The sequence below is a fragment of the Anastrepha obliqua genome, chromosome 5 (genome assembly GCF_027943255.1).
Source record: "Anastrepha obliqua isolate idAnaObli1 chromosome 5, idAnaObli1_1.0, whole genome shotgun sequence".
Lineage (NCBI taxonomy): Eukaryota > Metazoa > Arthropoda > Insecta > Diptera > Tephritidae > Anastrepha > Anastrepha obliqua.
Window position 1 is genome coordinate 22,550,897 of NC_072896.1, and position 10,860 is coordinate 22,561,756.

The following is a 10,860-nucleotide window of genomic DNA, read 5'->3' on the forward strand; positions in this document are numbered from 1 at the left end:
ACCCATGGCTGCGAAACATCTACTCTTACGAAAAGTACTGTGCAGAAATTATGCGTGGCTCAAAGCACAGGCATACAAGAAATACACAAAATATCTAATGCAGCTCTGAGACAGAGCACAAAAGTTACCGATTTAACCGGTAACCGCGTTTTACGGATAACAGCTGGACAAAGGGAATCCTAGAACAGACACCACGAGAAAACAAAAGTAAAATTAGAAGACCGCCCACAAAGTGGAGTGATGTCATTAAAATAATAACTACAAATTGGATAATTGGCGTAAAATCGCACGAATTTCCACCGGCATACCCACTTAAGAATTTTCTCTCATATATATGTAGTATAACAGATATTTGGAAGTATTTTCCCGTGAACGGCTAGTGAATGAGTAAATGCTTTTGAAATTGCGATCGCTGGCTCAGAATTTCCAAACGTTGCTCTTTCGCCAACTTCACCATCATGAAAACTCAAGGCCAAGCCGAATTCAGAGTTTTTTCGGTGAAGCTGCTAGCTTAGTATACAAAAAGGAGTTTAACAAAACTTAATGATCCCAAAGAACCGAAAAAATTAGTGTTAAATACATACAGGGTTTGATTGAAAAGCAATGAGCCTTATTTTTTTAAGCAGTTTTATTATGGCTTATACAACTAATATTCTTCAAAATAGGACCGTTGAGCGTCAATACACCGCTGGTAGCGGTCCTTCCACTGCAGGAAATATTTTTTAAACTCATCGCCGGAATAGCGTTCAATTCGGCTGTCACAGTTTTTTGGATCTCATCGATGGAGTCGAAACGTCTCCCCTTCAGCTTTCTTTTCAGGCGCGGGAACAAGAAGCTGTCCGGAGGGGACAGGTCTGGGCTGTAGGGAGGGTGGGGAAGCACCGAAACCCCCATCTTGGCCAATGCAGACGTGCAGAGGTGCGGTGCGCGCCGGCGCATTGTCGTGATGATGGGTCCAATTTTTGACGAGGTCGGGCCGAACCCGGGCGACGCGGTTTTTCAGCCGAAGGAGCACTTCTTTGTAAAATGCCGCATTTACAGTACTTCCTGGAGGTACAAACTCCTTGTGGACGATGCCTCGAGAGTCGAAAAAGATGATCAGCATGGTTTTGACCTTGGATTTCGACATGCGCGTTTTACCTGGGCACTGGACAGAGATTGGTCCCCGTAAGCCTCCTTGAGCAGCCCAATGGTTTCGGTACTCGTTTTGTTTAGCTTTACGCAAAATTTGATCAAGTAACGTTTCTCCAACGATCGCTGCATTTTCGCCATTGCAAAATCCTAACACACAGCTTAAAACAGCTTTCACGTGCGGAGCGATGTTGACTGTACCGCTGTTGCCAGCGAACTGGGTCCGGTTTCTAGTCGAAGCGCGGGAAGGTTCATTACTTTTCAATCAAACCCTATATTAGTCGAATCGACTAAGAATTAGCTTAATAAAAAAGCCATAAAAAATAGCACTAGTTCTCTAGCGTCAACAAATAGTTGTAAAAGAGCAAGTAAAAGAGATTTGAATTACAGAGTAAGGAGTTTAAATTTTATCGATTAATTGAAAATGCCATCGGCTAGAAATTTCTATCTATACGGCTGCGTGCAGAAGATGGCGCCTTCCGAAAACCGCTACTTTATTTCTGGCGAATTCGACAATTGAATGATTTCAGTATAGAAAATAAGCAAATCTTATTCTATATTCTTGATTTTCCATACACTATCACCCATTCTTCCTTTTCTCTTCGTTTTTAATACCTATGCAGCACGTCTACCAACTCTCCCTTCTTCTCGGTAAGTCAACTTGTAGCGGTTGTCGTTATAGGCGACGTTATAGTTCTCGCTGTGCTTGTCACTTTCGCTTGTAGGTTGCCGCCTATATCAGGGTTTCCTCAATCCCATGTATACCTAATTTGCGCGTACAACCCTTTTTAGTTGATTCGCCATGCTCCTCCTCCTATCTCTCGTGAGCGTCTTGATTTTGATCCATAAATGGAGAGGCCCACATTTTTATCCCTCTTCCGAGATACAGATGGGTTTTTATGAAGCGAGAATCGCACTCAGGGGTTTGTCATGGTTTGCCGGGTGACGACCGCTATTAAAGTGTTCTCGTCATTTATTAGTTATTTACAGATTTAAGCCTCGACTTGGTGACGTACAGCTTTGGTTGGCTTCTCAGCCAAAAAGTCCAAGAATTTTTGGATTTCCTTCCACAAATCAAGAGTCAAATAAGCATAGGTCTTAGCAATCGCAGCATAGGTGGCTTTGGCGAAATCACCCAGAGTACCCAAAGAACCATTAGTGGAAGTATAACAATCCTCACTACCAGCTATGATCAGCAACTTTTTGGGGGCAGGTGCTGATACAATACTAGTACCGCGCGGAGCAGGAATGAAGCGCACTGATCCGGAACCAGACTTGCCAGAGACTTTGCATGGTACAGAATGAAGTTTACCAATTTTGTTACTCCAGCAGCCTCGACGCTCAGGTGCGATTGGCAATTTAGCTAGAATGATGGCACCAGGAATAGCTGTTGCTACTTCCTTGCTGCACTTAACACCAAGACCAATATGACCACTGTTGCTAGCAGTAGCAACAAAAGTCTTGAACCGGGATCGTTGACCAGCACGAGTCTGCTTCTGGACAGGCATAATTTTCAATACCACGTCACGGAGAGCTGGACCCTCAAAAGAAATCGATGATTTCAAACTCCTTAAGGGCGAATGAGTAAAGATAGATTTCTTACAAGGAATACATTTTTCCGTCACGCACCAAGCCATCCAATCTAAAAGTTACTGGAACCCATTCCTTTGAATATTTCTTGCCTCCACAGCCGCGACAACGACCACGACCACTTCGGCCACCACGAGATCCAAATCTTCCACGGAAACCACCACGGGCTGAAACTTCGTATTAGAATATATCTTTTGATGTTTCATTCTCACAATGGGTTCCGAAACCGGGATCTACCGAATAGTAGCCACGCATGATAAATCTGAAAGAATTTGAGTGTCAAAAAAATTATGTAAAACGAAGCTTTATTTGCACACTCTTCCGAGTCATTGTGCTTGGCTACGCCATACCTCCTAAACCCAGCGCAGGTCACACCTGAAGGATTACGATGAGCAGGTTGAAGTGCACATTTTTTCATAACCTTATTTTGTTGTACTAAATAGCGTTCAAAAGCTTGCGGATAGTGAACCATAACAGTGTCCCTGAGTGCTTGCTTTTAGATACAGGTGAAGATGGCGTTGAGGCCGATGCTGCTGTTATTGCTGAAATAGAGCTGAACTAAACTTAACTACTAGAAGCTGCTTGACAAAATGAGAAGCATAACCAGTGGCAAGTGTCTAAATAAAAACGAAACATGCGAGAAAACCCACACGGGCAACTCACGGATGGCACTTCACTAGAGGAGCAACAACAACACCAAAGAAAAAACCGAAAAAAAGATGATAAGTGCAAGCTGTAACTATAAATCAACATAACCTCCCACACAGCTGCTGTTGGACGTGGTGGTGAAGCTCGAATTGTATACAAAAACTAGCCATATCCTTGCTGCTTGAATGTGTGTGTATATGTATGGAAATATATAGAAGGGCAAGTGTACATACATACATATATTGCATGATGTTAGTCCTACCCAAATGCTGGTTGTACCAGCAGCACACCAGCGTATATGCAAAAATGTTTAATCCTGTTTTTGGTTTGCTTCTCTGACGTGTTTTTTTTTTCAGAATTAGCTCTTCTACGGTAGCGTGAAAAGAATTCGAAATATACAGGCAAAAGTGGAGGAATGCTGGGCTGCATGCGTTGATGATGTGTCGCCATTTTGCAACAGCAAAAAAGCAACAATAAAGACAACTATCACCTTACACTTACTTACACACCCATACACACATGCACACAAGTTAAATTTATTTTTGAAAATAAAATAAATTGTTGAAGTTTTATTTTTTTGTTTATTATAATTTAATTTATCTTTATTAAAATAGCACAAGTTTGAATTTGTCTTTACTCTTCAAGGTGACTTTGAAGACTACTTTTAACATTAAAAACTATACTTATTCAATTTATTTTAACAGTTAGATTTATACTTAAAATGAAGAGAGAAAGAGTTCCCCATTTACTATTACAACAATTACAACAATTAAATATATAACTTACATAGCTAATTATTACAGTTAGATAATGAAGAGAGCGAGAGCGAAAGGGGAAAGTTACTTATAATATATAACTCGCCTCTCCTTAAAGAATTCGAGTCTCGTCGAATCTTTTACAAATATACAATCCGAAAATTTAATAGTTTCTTATAGTGATACAGATTTAAATCACAACTTAACATAAAACATGAAATATATTTAAGTTGTTTAGGGGTTTTTTTCCAAGATAAATATTAAACTATATTAGCCATAAATATTCATTTCTTATTCTATAGTTTACATTTAAAAAAAATAAATATAGTGTGATTTAATATAAAAAAATATATTAACGAATAGTTTTCCATGTTTTGCTCTACAAATCCATTTCATTTTTTTTATTACTATTTTTTTTATTTTTTATTTATTTTTATTTTATTTTATAGACTTTAATGGGCGTCTAAATTGTGCAGTGTCTACTTTATTAGGGTTGCTGTGGTGGTATCTGTTAAATCTTTTAGCAGTTTTTTGTCTAATTGCAGTAGGATTTTTAATATATAAATAAGATTTTTGTAAATTAAGTGTAATATTTTCTCTTTTAATATTTTCTTTATCAATGGTTTTCTTTTTAATTGCTTCAGATCTTACTTTAACCTCTTTTAAATTTATATGTAACTTATTTATAAAATCAATTGGTTTTAATTTAGTCGTGCTGTGAATTGTATTATTATAGTAATTAATTGCTTTTAGTACTAATTCTTCAGAGTCATTAATATTTTCAGCGTTTTTTAATATTCTTATATGCTCTAAGAGAGTCGAATGCATTCTTTCTACATCTGAATTTCCTGTGTGCGAATTCGGTGTTGTAAAATGAGTTTCTATATTATTTTCTTGACAGAACAACTTTATAAGTGCATTATTAAATTCATTATCCATAATAATTTTATCAGGTTTTCCTAAAAATGCGATTCGCTCTTCGATTTTAGTTTTAATTGTTACCATATTTTTGTCATTTAGTTTATGTGCCGTTCCTAATTTCGTAAATTTGTCTATTGTTGTCAAAAAACTAGTCTTTTGTATCTGAAAAATATCGATATGTACTATTTCATTTGGTTTTTCTGGTGTTGGAGTATGTTGAAATATTTTATTTATTGGTTTTCTGTCATATTTGTTTTCATTACATATTCTGCAGTTATTACAATATCTATTTATAAATTTTAATAATTTAGGATTATAATAATTATCTTTTAATTCTTCGAAATTCTCCTGGATTCCTCTATGGTTACCTTTAATATGAATATCATCAATGATATTCAATAAAGATTCCTCGGATTCAATATCACTTGCAACTTTAGTACAATTTATGAAATTTATTTTATTGTTATTAGAAAATAATTCAATTAATTTGTTCTGTATTATATTATATTTATTATTGTCAAGCTCCGAGTATACCCCAATTTTTCCTTTTTTTATTTCACGTCTAAATAAATCATTCAAATAATGAGTATTATTTAAGTCATTCTCAGACACATATATTATTTTATATTTTTTAAAAAGTATTTCGGTTTCTTTATTTTTATTTTTAACTATTCTTATTTGCGTCCTATATTTATTAACAATTTTATTTATTCTAAAGAAATTAATATTTACATTTTCTTCCGTACTATGATTTACTTCAACTCTGCTCAAAAAATCAGCTACCTTATTCTCCTTTCCCTTAATATATTCAATATCGAGATCAAATTCATCTAATAATATTTTCCATCGGATGATTCTAGAATTGGGCTCTTTAAGTGAATAAAGCCATTTCAAAGGCTGATGATCAGTTTGAACTACAAACTTTCGACCAAAAAGGTATGGACGGTAATATTTCACTGACCATACAATGGCTAATAATTCTTTTTCCAGCGTTGAGTAGTTTTTTTCATGTCCATTTAAAGTCCTACTGGCGTAACTTACTGGTTTGCCATCCTGGCTCAACACCGCGCCAATAGCAGCATTGCTTGCATCCGTGGTCAATACAAATTTTTTATTAAAGTCTGGATAGCATAATATTGGTGGATTTGTTAAAATTTTCTTCAATTTTTCGAAAGCGTCAATATAAGATTTGTCATTAATATCAATTTTACTATTTTTTTTTAAATATTTTATTATAGGGCTAGCAACAAAGGAATAGTTCCTAATGAATTTCCGGTAATATCCGGTTAAACCTAAAAACGATTTAATTTCTTTTACTGACTTTGGTAGCTCCAAGTTTTGTATTATATTAATTTTCTCGGGGTTGGGCTTTATCCCATTATTTGTTATGATATGACCAAGAAAGTTTGTTTCTTTCGATAAGAATCTACACTTATCTATTTGAACCTTTAAATTGTAGTCATTCAGTTTATTAAATACTTTTTGCAAGCTTTCTAAGTGTTCGGTTAGCGAGGTTGAAAAGACTAGTATATCATCCATATAAATTATACAAATTTTATTTATATAATCAGCCAAAATGTAGTTTAGCATTCGCTGAAATGTAGCGGGCGCGTTTTTGAGACCGAAGGGCATTCGAATGAACTCGAAGTGACCACGGGGCGTTGAAAAAGCCGTTTTCTCAATGTCGCTTTCCTCCATCAAAACCTGATGAAAGCCTTTCGCAAGGTCCAAGGACGAGAAATATTGCGCCTTACCTAACTTGTCAAATAATGACTCTATATTTGGCAGAGGAAATTTGTCATCCACAGTTATTTCATTTAGCTTCCTAAAGTCTATAACTAATCGCCATTTCTGCTGGTTCGAATTATCGGACTTCTTTTTAACAATCCACAAAGGGGAATTATAAGGCGATTTGCTGGGGCGTATTATATTTTCTTTTAACATTTCATTTATTTGCTTTTCTATTTCATTTTCTAAAATCTGTGGATGCCTATAATTCTTGCAGTATACTATTTTATTAGAAGTAGTTATTATTTTATGTTTTACACACGTAGTTGTAGTTAAATTTTGGTTTTTAATATAAAACGTCTTTTTATTTTTATGTAAAAAATTTTCTAATAACTTATTTTCTTCCTTATTTAAGTTTGTAGGCATTAAATCTTTGAATTTATCCAGCTCAAATTTTTCTATATAATTAATTTCCTCATAAGAAATGTTAAATTTATAGTCAATTAGTTTTATTTCATTATTATTTACTTTAAGAGTATTATTTTGAAAATCTATTATAGCTCCAAAGGGCTGTAAAATATTTATTCCTATTATGCAATCGAATTTTTTATCAATAAAATTAATTAATTTAACAGACATGGTGCTATTTTTTTCTTTGAATTCATCCGGCACATTTACTATCACTTCATCTATAATAATATTATTACCGACCAGGGTATTTAATAAAATTGGTTTTATTAAACTTTTCTTTATTCCTATATTGGAAAAAAAATTATAATCTCCGAGGGTAGTAGCAGCACCACTATCAATTAGGCATCTTGTTTTTGTATTATTTATAGTTAATATTACTATGGGTAATGATAATTTCGAGGCTGCACAGGAAAATTTTCTGTAACATGAATTGCATCAATTTCCATTGGTTCTTCATTATTACTTAAATGTCTATTATATGAATGATTTTGTCGTAAATTACTAAAATTTTCTAAGTCATAATTTTGGGTTTGTTGTTGATGATTATTTCTGTTAAATGTGTTAAAAGTTTGTGTTGGAAAATTTCTGAAATTTCTGTTACAATTATTAAAACCACCACTATTATTTCTGTTATTACGGCTACTATAATTAGGAAAGTTGCTTGAATTTTGAAATCTTTGAAAAACATTCCTATTTAATGAATTATTTGCATTTTGAAAGTTATTATTTGGAAAGGTATTGTTATTTGGATAATAATTATTATTTTGAAAACTTTTATGCGCAAAACTATTCGCTTGTTTATTATTTACTAGTTTTATATCTTTTAATATATTATTTTCTAAATAAAATGTATAAGCTATGTTAATAGATCTAATATTATTTTGTAGCAAAAGAGATTTAATACTAATAGGTAAGTAGTTTACATAAATATCAAAAATTAGTTTTTCATTATGTTCAGGTGTATACAAAATGTCAGGTTCTAAGCTATACTTTGTGTTCATTAAACTTAAAATTTTACTTAATTTATAATGTAATTCCTCAATGTTCCTAGCTTCTTCGTTTAGTGCGTCACTTCTTAAATTAAAAAAACTTCTTTTTACTCCAAATTCCTCCTTAAGCTTAACTATTATACCCTCCCATGTAGGGTTAAATAAGCTTTCAACCGCCTTTAACGCCTTACCTTGCAGTCTATTGCTTAATACTGTTTTTATTGTCTGTACATGTTCTGCTGGCGTTAGCTGCAACACAGTTGCGACGTCCCTCAGGTAGTTGCTGAGCGTATATTCACTGCTCCCGTTAAATGCAGGCAAGCTCCTCGCTTCACGCAAGCTCTCAGCTAACGTCAAAGCCATTGTGATTGTTGTTGTTGTTCTAAGCACACGCTGCTCTGCTGCTTTCTCTAATGATAGCTGGCTTGCTTTCTCTTTCGTCTTTCACGCCGTTAGCACTGGAATGCACACCGTACACTTTATTCTCTTTTTCCGTTAACTTTTAACTTCTAGTAATTTCTTTTCCTTTTTTTTTTGTTTTTTTACGAAGCGAATCTTTTTTCTTGTTTGTCAAAGATTTTGTCCGCTTTAAATATATGTATGTACGGTAGTCATATCAATTTGGGCAGTAAAATTGCTCACAAATTATGCAAAAATTTGCCGTTTTGCACTCAACTAATAATTTGATATTTTGGTGAGAAAATGCACTTTTCCATTTGTTTTTATATTTACAAAAATCTGCAACTAATGCCACCCACCTGCGCTAAGTTCAAATTATTTTCAACGATCATAAATTTGTTAGAACTATTCTTTCGGATTAGTTATTACACGAAATATTTTTTTTAGTTTAGTTTTTAGTTTTTAAGTTTACAAAAATTTCGCTTTTTGCCACACTTTAGTAATGTCCACTTGAATTATTTGCGGTTCACATCGGTTTCTTGAAAATTTTAAACTTTTCTTTTGCCGATTATCACTGGATATGTTTTAACTAACATATCCCATCCTCGTCGCCAGTTAAATTTATTTTTGAAAATAAAATAAATTGTTGAAGTTTTATTTTTTTGTTTATTATAATTTAATTTATCTTTATTAAAATAGCACAAGTTTGAATTTGTCTTTACTCTTCAAGGTGACTTTGAAGACTACTTTTAACATTAAAAACTATACTTATTCAATTTATTTTAACAGTTAGATTTATACTTAAAATGAAGAGAGAAAGAGTTCCCCATTTACTATTACAACAATTACAACAATTAAATATATAACTTACATAGCTAATTATTACAGTTAGATAATGAAGAGAGCGAGAGCGAAAGGGGAAAGTTACTTATAATATATAACTCACATTTGCACTTGCACTAGGATGTCACAGAGCCAAGGTAAAAAAAATCGCGCTTCGTTGGCGAAGGTGTATCAGAGCACAACAGCAGAGTCAGTTACTTATTTGCTTTCCCAACGCGTTTGTTATTCGGCAGGAAGGCTAAGGCCGGGCTATGACACGCACGTGCAAATGCTCGCCAAAAGAATGCCAAACCGGCTACCGAGATGATGCGAGTACGCATCATTGCTATTGTTGTTGTTGTTATTTTACTTATTACTTCATAGGAAAACACTAAGCCATGGCTAAGCGAGAGCGAAAACTGCAAGGATAATAAATCTTTCACCTACAAAATTTCAGCTGGTATACAGGCAATATTTGATTTTATGTGTTGTTATTGTTGTGTTTACTGCTTATTCCATTTGGTAGCTGTTGTTGCTGAGAGCTAAGAGGAAAAATAAAAACGATTTGCAGGCAGGCAGGTAGTTTTATTTGTGTAACATGGAAAAAAATTTTGCTTGCTCGACCACCTTTCCGTCAATGCCAAAGGACATGAAGCGGACGCATGCACGCATACTCTTACATATATACATATGTACATCTATGAACTCTGTAGGAAAAAGGCCAAACTAGTAAGTAAATGCATTTTCTGGTTCAGATACTACCAGTGGTCAATAGAAAAAACCAGACTAGTTCGCCATTGACTAGAACAGTACCAGTCGTAAAATGTCCAGTTTGTCTGGAAATTTGTTGATTTTTTTTTTAACAAGAATTCCAAGACTCGTATATAGACACACCAATGCATGGCGTCTATTAGAGGATTTATTTGTTTAATAAATAAACACAATTTGAAGAAAAATAAATAGTTATTTCAGAAGCCAAGAAAACATGATTTCAGACTGACTACTAAAACTACAGAATTATGAAAAAGAAATCGATTATTTTTTCGGCAGATGGCTGTTATGATTGATATCTCGAAAAATAGCGATCAAACAATTTCAAGTTTATGCTCGTTGTCAAGGCCACTTTCCACACTAAAAAAAATCGTTTGCTGTTTTTGTTGGCTCCATTCAGTTGTGAGTTACAGGGTGTTAATAATGGCAGTAAATAAAGCGGAAATTCGGTACATTTTACAGTTTTTCTTTGATAAAGGCAAAAATGCACACCAGGCCGCTAAAATTGTGAATGAAGTTTAAGGTGCCGTTCCTGTAACAGATAATTAATTGAAATTTTGGCAGTTTTGTTGTTAAAGAAAATGTCGATAATAACAGCATCACAGAAATAATTAAAGTTGACCGACAGTCGACGG

The 10,860-nt window shown here is 34.1% G+C and overlaps 1 pseudogene; it reads right to left on the bottom strand.

The window, feature by feature from the left end:
• Positions 1-2,123: 2,123 nt before the first annotated feature.
• On the bottom strand, positions 2,124-3,193 carry LOC129247584 (40S ribosomal protein S2-like; annotated as a pseudogene).
• Between the last annotated feature and the right edge of the window lie 7,667 nt (positions 3,194-10,860).